This window comes from Phalacrocorax carbo, chromosome 3 (genome assembly GCF_963921805.1).
Source record: "Phalacrocorax carbo chromosome 3, bPhaCar2.1, whole genome shotgun sequence".
In the NCBI taxonomy this organism is placed as follows: domain Eukaryota; kingdom Metazoa; phylum Chordata; class Aves; order Suliformes; family Phalacrocoracidae; genus Phalacrocorax; species Phalacrocorax carbo.
In genome coordinates this window covers 63142823-63157485 of record NC_087515.1, presented here as the reverse complement: position 1 = coordinate 63157485, position 14663 = coordinate 63142823, and positions in this window count along the sequence as shown.

Here is a 14663-nt window from a genome sequence, read left to right as displayed (position 1 = left end):
ATCTCTCAACTGCTGTAGCAGAAACTGCAGCATATGAAACTGTCCAGATGTTTCCCATGGTGCAAACTATCAGAATACCTGAGAGAATGGAAAATCCTTGTGTGTATATGACATTGTAATACACAATTAGAAGTGCTCAGTGAAAGAGAGCAAGACAAGCTCCATCTCTGTCCAAAATCCCTGACAACGGATGTATTTCCAGATTTCTATTCTGTCTTCATGCCACACTGTACCCATGTTTCTTCCTATAGCAAGGGCTCCCCTACCAGGAAGATGTACAAATACCTATATGGCATTGACCTGTTCTGGTCCCCCATACCCTGAGAAAATACGATGAGGTCCTTGAATTACGTGTCCGCTTCCTCTTGGACTAGGATGAAACCAAGTCAGGCTTCCAGAGTAATGTCTTCTGTTTTGGGAAACCTTAGGAGCTTCTTCTCTGGTACCTTCGTATTGTCGTCTTCCCTGTTATTTCCCCATCCCACCCCAGAGGAACTCCTCCTTCTGGGTGAGCCTGCCACTGTAGCACCCAGGTAAGAGTATGTGTAATAATGCCCAACTTGTGTGCTGAGTAGCTATTGAATGTGCAGGAAAGTCTGCAGGACTGATCAAGCTATCTTTTCCAGCCACAGAAGGGGGGCTACCGTTTAGGCCAGTCAGCGAAGCAGGCACTATGGTCATGGTACAGTGTTCTGTGAGATACCCACCCACTGCTTTCAGCACCGGCCTTACAGAGGTAATGCCTTTCTCTCCTGGCAGAACACCATTGTTTGCATATTATGGCGTTCTTCTGTTATCAAGTCTTGAAAACCAGGAAGGATTTCCACTTTTTTTTTTTTTTTTGCAACAGTTATGATGATTATGATGAAAAAGGAGGACTGCATACATAAGCCAGAGTGTGCTCATTTGTGACTACCCAGCAAACACCTTCTTTTTAGTTGCAGGACAGTATTAACATCCAGGCATTCAGTCAGTGCATTACTCTGGATGAGAGCTGAGACATCTACAGTGCAACACACTCTGTAGAAGGTGAATTACACAGCTGTGTTAGGAGGAGTGGATTGCAATTAAAATGAGCAACAGTTCTGGAAGATGTGTTTAGCCTACATTTGGATAAATACTTACACCCAGGTGAAGTGTGCCTTTAATATTTACATTAACTTTATTAAAATTAAAATAATATTTAATATATTCATTGATTTATCTAAAGACTGATCTTGTCCTGGTTTTGTGGGGTTTTGTCAAGTCCATTTTCCTGATGAGTGAGTCCTGTGCTGTTAGCTATCCCCTCTTCTGACCAATGCCATAAGGCAACACAATCTCTGAAGGGTACAGAAGCCCTCAGCAGGCCTACGTGAGTGTAGCAGTATCAGCTATGGGAATTACTCTGGTCCTCTGCTAGGTATTTACAGCTTGTGATGGTTTTGTATCTTTCTAAACCTATTTGCCTCTTAGCAAAGAAAGCACAAAACAAATGCACTGCAAAATTAGCATATTCCCATTGTTTACACCACCCATAGTATTTTCTGCTCACTTGTAACACTTTATTTACCATATTTTTGAAAACACAGGAGAATTAAGAAGTCGTAGACTTGAAATTTTCTCTTGTTCTTTATAAGCATTGTGCACAGTCATTGATCCAGCAAGATTTCATGAAAGACAATTTACAAAAAAGGAAATATTTTAATCTACTTGACATGACTCAAGGGTGTACCCAAGGGCTCTATCTACTGTGCATATTTTTGCTTCAGTAAGAAGAGAAACTGCTTTTGCATCAAACCCTTATCTTGGTTCTGCCATTGTGCAAGCTCTGGGAACACGCTGAAGGGTTCTGATGTGCCATGGCTTCCCTTATGCGTTGTCTGATATAAGACTTTGTCAGAAAATATCTTTATTTTCACCTGACAGACTGATGGAATAGACATTTTTACTTTCTGCCTTTCAGTCAAATCACTATGTTGTGCTTTTTCATATCAATATCTTTCACAGGAAATTAAAGTCATATGTAATTTAGCTAAATATAAAAGGGATTCCCTAGTAAAAATTATCTGTAGGCAGGACAGGTCCTTTAAAACTTGACCTCTTGCACATATCACTGCTGCATGGGGACTGTCAAACAGGTCCCTAGATTTAAAGCTAATGCCAGAGAGTTTGAATTGGGCAGTTTGGGTTCTTCTGCTCCTCAAAACCAGAAAACCGCTGGTGTTAACTATAAAATCCGAATTTTCTCTGCTTTTTGCTTAGATTCAAACAGAACTGTCATTTTTCTTGATAGATATAAAATTAATTTTTTTCACATGAAATGTGACACTTGAAAGTAAACAATGTTGAGGTTTTTTGTATAACTACTTTTCTTGGGGAAAATTTCCATTTTCAGACAATCCTAGTGAAAACTGTCACTCAGGACACCTGAGTTTGGTTTTCAGTTGTTCTTTGTTAGTTTTATGCTTCCATGGGAATTATAGAGGCTAAATGAGATGACTAAATGGATTTTTAACAGGCTTATTACAATGAACACTTGCCAACATGTTCTCAGCTTGAAAAATAAAGCATTTAAAATTTAATTTTTTAGCAGCCTTTCTTCAAAAGTAAAATTTAATTAGAACCCAATTATACTGAAATTGAAGTAACTGCTGAGGTAATGCAATGAATACTCGGTCCCATATGGTCTGATTTATGTAGGGGAATAGACAGGGATCGGCGACCGGAAGATTACGGGATGTAACGGAAAGATAGACTCCTCCCCATAGGAGTGGCAGGAACAGGAACCGCAAGAGCTATATAAGCGTGTGACGCAGCCAAATAAACGGACATTTTGTATCCATCATGTTGATGTCTGTGCATCACTGTCCCCAGGGCGGGCAGAGCCCTGTGTCCCGGAGGTATGCGGCCCAAGATAAGTTCTCCCGCAGAAGCGTACAGCTACAAGTGGTGACCCCGACGTGATTAGCGGGGAGGCTTGGCAGGTTCGCCGGGGGGAAAGAGAGCTTGGGGCACGCAGGGGCGGGACGGGGAGCCGCAGGTCGGCGGGCGCGCCATGGATTCAGTCGTGAAGGTACTGAAGGGATTGGGGAAGGAATATGGTACTTCGATATCGAAGACGCCTACCTCAAAGGCCATCCAATGGATGATTACGCAGGGGCTCATACGAGGTCCCGCAGACATATTTGATACGGATAAGTGGGTGAGGATTAAAGAGGAGTTAGCCGAAAGGGCTATGATGGGGAAACCCCACTACATACAGGTCTGGGGAAAAATACACGGATTACTATTGAAAGCTCGGGATGATCAGGAGACGTGGCGGCAGGCGCGGCAGTGCCTGCACGGTGTTACGGGCGACAGTAGCCCGGAAAGAGACCCAGGAGGGGCGGTGGGGACGCAGACAGGGGCAAGCATCGCGGGGGATGGAAAAGAAGGGGAGAGTTCGGACGGAGTAGCCTGGCCAGCGACTCAGTCTGAGGCTCCCAAAGAGGTGGATCGGGAAGCGGCGGTGTTCCCTGTTGGGCCAACAGGGCCTTTTGAGTCCCCCCCCGCATACCCCTGGGATGATTTGGTACGCGCGCGGGAGGCCGCGCGCGGGGAGGGTGACGTGGCAGTAGACGCAGCGGGAGTGACGGAGCGGAAGGAGGAGGATGACCGGCGCCGGAAGCAGCGCCGGCAGCGGCGCAGCCCTCTGCCCGACCCTCGAGACTGGCTCCCGGGGCAACCCTTGAGATGGGAGTCGGACGAGGAGGGGGATTGGGATGCCTGGAGGGGAGGGCAGGGGGAGTATAGAACAACTTCGAGTAGCAGCGAATCAGAAATTGAGGGAGAAACCGATGCCCGTATGTGGGGAGAGAGAGCAGCTTGCCTGCGGCGCGCAAAAAAGACGCACAAAACAGCAGGGACTCGGAGGACCAATCAGAAGGAGGGAGGAGAGGGACCGTCAACAGGGGAGGTCCGGGACGCTGCAGCTCCGGAGGGGTCTCCGGAGGACGTGCTGCGGCAGCTGCGGCAGTTTATGCGCGCACTAGGGGAAGTAGCTCGGCTGCAGCCAGGATTTTTAACGAGGGGTGCACCCCAGCGACAATCAGTTGAGTTACCTAACTGGCGGCTGATAGCTAGAGATTGTAGCCTCGATGGAGTAAGGATAGAGATGCCCGGGATCTTCCCTGTCCGATTAGCTCCAGGAGGAGGAGTGGAGTGGACGCCGATAGATGCCAAACTAGTGCGAACTTTATGGCAAGAAATTAAAGAAAAGGGGCTGAAAGATGAAGGAGTAAGATTGCTGCTGGACGCTGCGCATGCAGCGCCATTGACCCCCTCTGATGCTAAGCAGTTGGCGAAAGCAATATTAGCTCCCACAATGTACATACTTTGGAAGGAGGCAATGCACAGTGCTTGCCATGCCCTTGTACAGCAAGCGGTGGCAATTCCGAGCCACCCGCTGCGGGGGACCACCCTTGACCGGCTCACTGGCAGAAGTCGTGGGCTGGAAACCTCGCAGTTGCAAGCAGCAGAATTAAGGGGCAGGGAGCTACAAGCGGTAACGGAGAGTTCCCGGAAAGCGTATAGTGAAGTGGGCAGGTATGAGAAAAAGCAGAACCTTGGCAAAAGATACAGCAAGGTCTAGCAGAGCCATTTACAACGTTTTGTGATAGGTTGCAAAAAGCTATTATGGAATCAGACTTGCCATCAGCAGCCAGGGAGGCAGTCCTTATGGATTGCCTCCGAAGTCAGGCAAATCCGCAAACACAAGATATCCTCCGCACCCTGGCGGTAGGGGCGCCATTGGGCCAAACCATCAGGCATGTCTTGCGCCAGGAAGCATTGACCCAGCATGGCGGTGCGGGAGCGCACGTCTGCCAGAACACTGACTGTGGAAGCGAAGAAAGGGCAATGGCGCAAGCAGCCGGGGTGGGGCCGATATGTCACTTGTGTGGCCGGCGAGGGCACTTTAAAGCTGGGTGCCCGCTAGCGGAAAGGGGAGGACGTAATGGAGGAGGAGCACGCCCAGTAGGGAGGTGCTGGGTGTGTGGGAAGCCAGGACACCTGGCAAGAGATTGTCCAACTACGAGGCCGGGAAACGGCCAAGGGAGGGCGAAGCAAGGGGGATTCGCGCCTCCTATGAGTCAAATGACCCCCATCACGGTGCCAACGCCAGGGGCTTGGCCCACCGTAGCGAGCCAAGAGGGAGTGAACTGTCACGCAGGGGGGCAAGATTTGCAGGTTACAGCCCCCGCGTGGCCTTGGTCATAGACTGTGATGAGAGACCCATGGCAGCAGTGATGATTACCCCGCAAGAACCGAGTTACCCAGCACGAATATGCCTGGGAATGTTAGTGGATACCGGGGCAGATGTCACCATAATGTCACTCAAACGGTGGCCATCAACTTGGCCCCTCGCCATGGGGAAACGTATAATAGGGGTAGGAGGAGAGCAACAGACGAGAACAAGTACTTGCCCTGTGAAACTCGAAGTCATGGACGAGGACGCAGGGAAGCTCCTCACGGCCGTAGTGACCATATTAGTAGCAGATGGGGTAGCAAGCCCCTTGTTAGGGCGAGACGCCCTTGCCCAGATGGGGATCGGGTTGAAAAATTTATCATAAGGGCCACTGCCTCAGAGAGGCTTCATCAGCACAAGTTAGTGTGGAAAACCGAACAGCCCGTCTGGGTGGAGCAGTGGCCCCTGACAACAGAGAAAACAGAGGCTGTAAGAGCTATAGTAAAACGAGAGCACGAAGCAGGACACTTAGAGCCCTCAATGAGCCCGTGGAACACCCCTATATTTGCTATAAGAAAGAAAGATAAAAACCAATGGAGGATGCTGCATGATCTTAGAGCAGTAAATCAGCAAATGGAGGACATGGGGCCTCTCCAACCTGGCCTACCAGATCTGAGTGCTGTCCCAAGAGGATGGCAAGTCATTGTTTTAGATATCAAAGACTGCTTCTTCAGCATTCCGCTACATCCAGATGATAGAAAGAGATTTGCCTTTACTCTGCCTGCGGTGAACCGCACAGAACCAGGTAGTAGATGGCAGTGGACAGTACTTCCGCAGGGGATGAAAAATTCTCCAGCGATCTGCCAGAGGTATGTAGCTTCTGCATTGCAGCAAGTAAGGCAGCAGTATCAGGAGCAAATCTACATGATCCACTACATGGATGACGTCCTCATAGCTGCGCCCACCGAGGCGCTGTGTGAACAAGTCTTTTCAGACACCCAAAGGGGCCTTGCGGAACAGGGTCTCAAGATAGCTGAGGCAAAAGTACAGCGAGGACCAGTGTGTGGATTTCTGGGTGCTAGAATAGAAGGGGATTCCATACGAGCTCAGCCTATTAAACTTACACCTAAGGTTAAAAATTTACACGATGTCCAGAAGCTGGTAGGAGCACTGCAGTGGTTGCGGACATTCGTGCGCGTCACCGGTGAGGAGATGCAACCTTTCTATGCGTTGCTGAAAGGGATCAACCCATGGGAGCCCAGGAGTTTAGACGCTGAGGCAGTCCAGCAATTGCAGATGATAGAACGTCGAATGCAAAAGGAAGGAGTATGGCGGTGGGACCCCCAGGAGGAATTAATTGCAGGTTGGGTTCTGACCGCCTGTGGAGGGTTAGGATTGCTATATCAACTACGAGCAGGGGAAGAAAAACCACTGCGATGGGTATATCAGAAGGTTCCCAAGGATGCATTCTCCACAAAAGTTAAGGTAGCCGGGGGGATGATTTGGCGTCTGCGACGGGAAAGCAAGGTAATTTTTGGGAAAGAGCCAGATAAGCTGACAGTGCCGTGGAATGGGGAGAAGTGGCAGAAGGTGGTAGAGAGTGAAGAGGATATCCAATTGGCAGTATACTCATACCCAGGGAAAATACTCACAGGCACGGTACAGAGGTGGGCCGAAACAGCCAAAGTGGTAGATTTGAGTGTGGATAGTAGAGTTTTGGATACCCCTCACCCAGGACCAACATATTTCACAGACGCTTCCTCAAAGACAAACAGAGCGGCGGTAGTGTGGAAAGAAGAGAATAGTTGGATGCGACAGACGTATGAGGAGCAAGGTAAAAGTGTGCAGTGGCTGGAGGCGAAAGCGCTAGAGATGGCCCTGCGAAAGGATATAGATCGGCATATAAATGTGTGCACAGACTCCTTATATGTGTATAAGTTAGTCATGTCCATGAAACGAGAGGGTGTACCACACACAGAAATTGCCTTGATGCTAGAGATTGCTTTATCACAGCGAGGAGCAACAGTGACAGTAATTCACATTCGCAGTCATCAGACAGGGCCTGGACCACTGATTGAGGGGAATCGCATGGCTGATGAGGCAGCCGCGGGAGTCTGGACCTTGGCGGAGGCAAAGAAACTGCATGAACAACTGCACCTGGGTGCTAAAGCCTTGGCAAAGGAGTGTGGCATCTCAATAAGAGCAGCAAGAGAAGTAGTAGCCACCTGTCCTTACTGTCAGCACTCGCCATTGTGGGAGGCAGGAGTCAACCCTCGAGGACTGGAAGCAAATTCCATCTGGCAGACTGACTTTACTGAATGCCCACAGTTGGCCCCCGGAAAGCACCTGGCAGTTACGATTGATACTTATAGTGGAGTCATCATGGCTACTCAACATCGGAAGCAGACCGCAACGCACTTGACTACGCATTGGACCACGGTGATGGCGTGGCTTGGAAAGCCTACCGAGATAAAAACAGATAATGGACCATGCTTTCGCGCTCGAAATACCCAAGAATGGTGTAAGGCTTGGAATATTGTATTGAAACACGGCATTGCTTACAATAGCACAGGGCAGGCTATAGTAGAACGCGCTCATCGCACCTTGAAGGCAAAAATAATACAGCTTGGGGAGGGGGAGGGGTATAAGGGAACTATACCCGTAGCAGCTCAGCAAGCTATTTTAATGCGTGCACTATATTCGCTTAATCATTTTATACGCGGGCAGGAGCAAGTTACAGCAGTGGAGAAGCACTTTGGCAAAGCTCAAGCAGGCGAGCGCTATCCGCAGGTACGAGTAAGGTTCCCGGGCAGTGAGCAATGGGAGAGAGGATGGAAACTGAGATGCCTGGGGAGGGGCTACGCCGCGGTCGAGAATGAAGGGCGCATAGAATGGGTGCCTGCAAAGTGTGTGAAAGCAGAACTGTGCAAGGATGTGCAGTGAATAATCCCTTTCTGAGCTGTCTCTTTGCAGGGTCTGCTGACATGGATCCTCACGCTAGCCATACCATTGGGAAAAGAAATGAGCTCCTTGACAAGATCGCAAGCAATATTGCAACGAGAGCGACACTGGGAAAGGGCGGCAAAAGAGAGATATAAACTGGAACTGGATAGTAATAATTGGGGGAATCTTGTTGTGTGTAGTAATCATGGTTACTTGTGGGCTACCATTGTTATGCTGTGTTATAAGACAAATCAAAGAGCGCCTGCGAGCGTTACATGAATATAGACCTGACCGCAATATGTATCCGCTTATGCAAGTAGCTTCGTAGAATTTTAGTAGCATGGGGAGGGGGAGATGTAGGGGAATAGACAGGGATCGGCGACCGGAAGATTACGGGATGTAACGGAAAGATAGACTCCTCCCCATAGGAGTGGCAGGAACAGGAACCGCAAGAGCTATATAAGCGTGTGACGCAGCCAAATAAACGGACATTTTGTATCCATCATGTTGATGTCTGTGCATCACTGTCCCCAGGGCGGGCAGAGCCCTGTGTCCCGGAGGTATGCGGCCCAAGATAAGTTCTCCCGCAGAAGCGTACAGCTACAGATTTATAATCCATAAGCACTTTGAAGAACTACCTTATTATCCTTTCTATATTCTTATAGATTTCCTATTAATATCAATAAGAATCGTATGGCTGCTTTGTATATATCTGAGAACATTTCTAAACAAAGTTATATAAGAATCTATTTTACTATATATTTACTACAGCTGCCAAAAATAAACATGCATATCTGAAGGGCGGGTGTCAAGAGGATGGGGCCAGACCCTTTTCAGTGGTGCCCAGTGACAAGACAACGGGCAATGGGCACAAACGGAAACATGGGAAGTTCTGCCTAAACATGAGAAAAATCTTATTTCCTGTGAGGGTGCCAGAGCAGCGGCACAGGCTGCCCAGGGAGGGTGTGGAGTCTCCTTCCCTGGAGACATTCAAACCCGACCTGGACACGGTCCTGTGCCCCCTGCTCTGGGTGTCCCTGCTCAAGCAGGGGGCTGGATGACATGATCTCCAGAGGTGCCTTCCAACCCCTACCATTCTGTGATTCTGTGATAAATTAATCTTAAATTTTAGGACCTTAAAATTTCTGTTGCAATGGTAAAGAGGAAAGTAAGTGAATCTTTTAGAAACATCAGTATCACCTTACTTCTTTAGTACAGAAAACCCTTCCTAGAAAATACAGACTAAGGTGTCCTATTTTTTACCCACTTACAACATTGTGAGCCCAAAATAATGTTTCTGAACTCATGATTTCTAGTTATTCCAGGCTTAAAATGAGGTCTAACAAACGTCTCTAAGCTATATGGTGATACATAACATAGAAGTTTAAAAAAATCCCAAAACACGCAGAGATATTTTACCAGACTATTTTCTTACCCTCCATCTCAGGGAATTCCTGACGCTTTTAAAGGGCTTGTATCTGAGATTACTAGTTAATTACATGATCAGAACTTAGAGCAGAAAACATCTTCATGCTCTCTCTACATAAGGGACAACATAAGGTACAGGGCAATGGAGAATCGGCAGGGTAAAAAACAGTGAAGGAACAGCTGGTCTGCAGAAAGGGCCCTTCTTGACTCATGCACTAAATAATTTTTGATCACATTTCAAGTCAGAAATAGCTGCAATTGCTTACATTTTAATATCTAACAGGGAATGTTAATGACTAAATGGTAATCAGTTACTTAAAGTGTTGGCATTTCCCACAAGATAATTTTGATGTAGACTTAGGCTAGCTTGTTAAGCTCAAGTTATTTTCATAGAATCATAGAATGGCTTGAGTTGGAAGGGCCCTTTAGAGGTCATCTATCCAACCCCCCTGCAGTGAGCAGGGACATCTTCAGCTAGATCAGGTTGCTCAGATCATCGTCCAGCCTGACCTTGAATGTTTCCAGGGGCATCCACCACCCCTCTGGGCAACCTGTGGCAGTGTTTCACCACCCTCACTGTAAAAAATTTTTTCCCTTATATCCAGTCTAAATCTACCCTCCTTTAGTTTAAAACCATTACTTTATTTTAAAATTATTTTCTCCAGAGATCATTTTGTATTTTCAAAATGGCTTCTGTAAGATAGCAAGCTATGTTTTAAAAAACAGTTTTCTATGTGATCAATGTGATGATCAGGTTTTGCAGGCTATCCAAATGGCACTAAGATACCAACTTAGTGTACTAAGTAAGTGGTTTGTTAAGACCTAAAAAATCTTTTCTTTTCTGTAACAGAAAGATCCTCTTACTTCCTCTCATTTTCTTATGTACAAGAGGATTAAAAATACTTTTATTGTATCTGTTTTTCCCCAGTCAGCTACTCAGTCTGATTGCAGATCTGACAACACCATGGCAATTGCCAACAGTTCTGCTTGTTGGCCGCTAAATGTTACTGAATGCTGATACTGTACAATGCCATGTAACTTCTCAGATCACACCTGCATCCACCATCCAAGCGCTGCCACAGAAAGCTAATGGGTATTCCTAAAGAGGAGGCAGGACTCTACGATCTCCCATGAAAACAGTCATTGATCTGCAACATTCAATGCTTGATTACACACTGTTAACAGGTAGAAAACTCTATAGCAATATACCTTTTTTTTTTAACCCAATTCGGGCTGCTACTGTCATTCTAAAATCATCATAAAGCATCTTTTCTTCTTTGAAAAGTAGTTGAGAAGTGGGTTAACTTCCGAGCACGTACTTGCTCATTTGGGAATCTCGCAGGATGTGACCATCCGCACACTGGCCCTGCCGCACATACTGTGTAAGGTAACCATTTCCTCTCTTCTACACCTAGCCTCTGTTCTCTATTGCATTTGTAGGCAAAAGAGTCAAACGGCGAATTTGCATCTGCTCAGGTTTTAATAATATTATTTGGAAATGCATCTGTATTAGTTGCTTTTCTGGTCAGGCACTGATAAATCCAGTTCAGGTACAAGCTGATCGAAGCTCTGATGTTTAATTGAAATGTGTGTTCTGAAGCCTGTTGTTAATATTGTCCGGTATCCTGGAAAATGAAGCCTGACTTCTTATGATACAAACTGTCAGGGTGATCCAGCCACTTTGTTTCAATAAAGGCCAAACCCACAAAACCGGTTTTGTTCTGTGAATGTCACACAGAACATTCAAGAAAATTATAGTAAAATGTCACTATTTAAGTAGTAAAGCAAAGCTCTCCAAAATTAGGAAATGCTGGATTTACAGTGACCCTTGCTATCTTCAGCTCCTGCCCTATGCAGTGAATAAAGAGAAGTCCTGCAGGAGTGGAAGAGTTTGTGGTCCTAGAAGCAACAACAACCTCACTGATGTCTTCCTCAAACACAAGCGAGAGGCACCAGTGATTTTAGGTTTTCCTTCTTTGTCAATGCTCAGGTTCAACACCTGAGCCAGACCATTAGAGCCACCATGGACATAATGTTAAACTGAGGCACAGGAGCCCATGCAGCTCCACCACAAAGGTGGTTTAAAACAGTGCATTCCTTCACTGAGTGACCACTGCTACAGTCCCTCCATTTTCTTCACTGAATCTGTAGGAAAGTGGTGATGAAACATGGCGAATACATCTGTCTTTGCCTAGAGAGGAAATGAAAGCAAACAGTGTCTAGACATGGGAGAAGCATTTAATTGAGGCTGGTGCACAGTAAAAGCCTATAACATTTGCTGTTGCTGGCATTCTCTCCTATGGATGCTTTCCCTGCTGCTGACAGCTCCATTCTCCACAGCTACAGGATCAGATTGGGGAAGCTGCTGTAAACTCACAAGCCCGCCCAAAGATGTGCTGTGCTTTTCTGAAATGCTGCGCTATTACAGAAGTTAAGTAACTCTGCTCTCAGACCAGCAAAGCTGGTGGGGGCTTGGCAGAATTTTGTTGCAGACATTGGGATGCTCTAAGGTAAGGGTACTTTGTCATTTTAGAACTGGCAGGGCTTTTGGATTATATTGATTTTATTTCATTGTCTTGAGATCATCTACCCTTAGCTCTAAGTATAACTCCAGACTCTAACTCTTGAAATATATACGGTCCTAGGCTGTGCATAACTTAAGGCTGGAATGCCCTCGCCAGCTCAGCCCAGGCAAAAGGCTGCTCACAGATGTGCAGAGCACCACAAAAAGGTGAAGAGGCAGTACGTGCCACTGGGAATAGGGGTGCTCTGACAACAGCAGTCATGGCACTCAGAGAAGGGCTAGTTATCCAGGCCAGGTGCTGCCAAGAGTTTTGGCAGCAGGAGACAAATCTTGGGATGCGCTTATAGGTTTCACGTAAGTCTGGGATTTACAGCGAGAGGAGTGACATTCACAATGCACAGAGAGAAGGCACACGGAGTTCTCAGGCACTTGCCTTTTATGCCTAAAATATATATGGTGTGTATATATATTATATATATTTTTTCAGAGGGACCACAGTCAGTTACATTAAGCAGAGCTAGTTTTCCAAAGGTGTTCCCCTTTGCATATAGGGAGGGGACAAGCATGTATAGAATACATCTGAAACACCTCCTTCTCATCCTTTTCCTGTTCTCCCTTTCCAATCCCCAGCTACTGTGAGAATCTGGCTGCTACATCCCTGGGGCATGAAATGAGAAGATGCCGAGAGGACTGAAATGAGAAGGACCTTACATGTATCACATGGTACGAATGCTGCAGGTGCTGTCTGCTATAGAGAAAGGTCTTGAAAAACTGGTAATGTCAACAAGGATATCTTGTCTCAGATGCCATGTAGATGGGACCCTCCAGCTTTATGGGAGCTAAGGTAGAAAGTTGCAGCCCACCTCCACACAGTGGGTCTGCTGGAGGTAGGCTGCTGGAGATGCATGAGAAAAGCAGTCTGTAGGCATCGGGCAGCAGTAATACAGACTGGTTCATGGAGCAGCTGAGAATCAGGAAGGGTTAAAAACAGCCACACTATGGTACCGTCTCTCTTGGGAGACAGACGGTATTGATATCTTCTTGTGTTCACTCAATAGAAGTGTCTTTTCTGAATCAAATATGCACTACAAGGTGAATCCGCAGTGCACAGAGCCAGCAATGACACAAAGCTTCTGACTCACAAATTGCGCCCCTTGTTTAAAAAATGAAGTAATGAAATCCATCTCCTGATAGATTAAAACAGTTCACCAGATTAGTTAAGCATGGGCACATATTATCCCTTTTCTGTTCCAAATTAATGCTATAGAAATTTACTAACTGTATCATGTTGTAATACAAAATGAAAACTTTAATTTACCTTGTACACTGACAATCCTCAACTATACCCCCTAAATGAAAAATGAGCATATTGTCATTTTCCTGTTGACTTTGGTCATAAAAGTCATTAATGGATGTTTGTTAAAAGCAAATTCAATTCTTTTACATTGTTGCTAGTCACCAAGAATGTGGTGGTATTGGGAGTCAGAAATAAGTCAGAAACAATGAGAAATTAAGGCAACTTCTCAAAACTGAATTAGACAATTGTCTAAATTAAATGGCAAATCAAAAGCAAACCTGGCTAAGCAATATACTTCTGGTCCCAACCTGCCAGTTTAGTGGCTGCACAATGTGCTGGAATGTAAAGCATGGAGTCAAGTTCTTCAGTCAGATTTCCCCCTTCCCACCACTAGACCAGGACCAATCCCGGAAGTGTCTGAATGTACTCGTGAATTGTACTTGGTTCTACTTTGTCGTATATTTCCATAGCTTGAAATACAAAACCTCTTTGGGAAGGTACAGCTCTTGAGCTATAGCACGCACATTTTTAGATGTCTTTCTCTTCCATCCAGTTCCCAAGGAACCCTTCCCCTATTAAAACTTTTATGTTTTCAGACTGTGTTTGACAAAATGCAGCCATGCTGGCAATCTTTGAGCCAGCAAAGACCATTTGAAGACATATATTTTTGATCTATCCTCGTTCTCATTCCTCCTCCTCTCATACCTTCTTCTGGCACAGTGAATGGGGCCCCTGTAGCCTTACATGGGCAGGATAAGACTCATCATGGTACCAGAAAGAAGGCAGAAGCCAGTAGCAGGTAACATTGAGCACCCCATGTAGAGCCCTGTGATTGTTACAAGTACTACAAATATGGAGGTGGATTTTCAAAAGCATCCAGTGATTTTGTGAGGTTGATTTGTGATTTCATTGAAAGGCTGACTATCGTGCAACAGACCCATATTTTAGAAATAAGCGAAGAAAGAAATGTTACTGGAAATCAACACTGCAACTTAATATGGATCTGTTTAAATTACGTCAAAGGATTTTTTTCTCTTAGTCCCAGATTAACTCTTCCTGTGTTTATATTTCTGTGAATCTGTTTTGACTGACTTAAGAAAAATACCTGTGGGGCTGGTGTGTTGTGAAAAGTAGACATTGTTCTGTTTGGTAACCAAAGTGGCTTTGTTGAAGACAATTATCCCTTCACAGTGTAACACTAAACGAGGTACCTCAAGTCTGTTGAGAATCCAACTGTACTGACACTTCAGGATTCAGCATTGTAA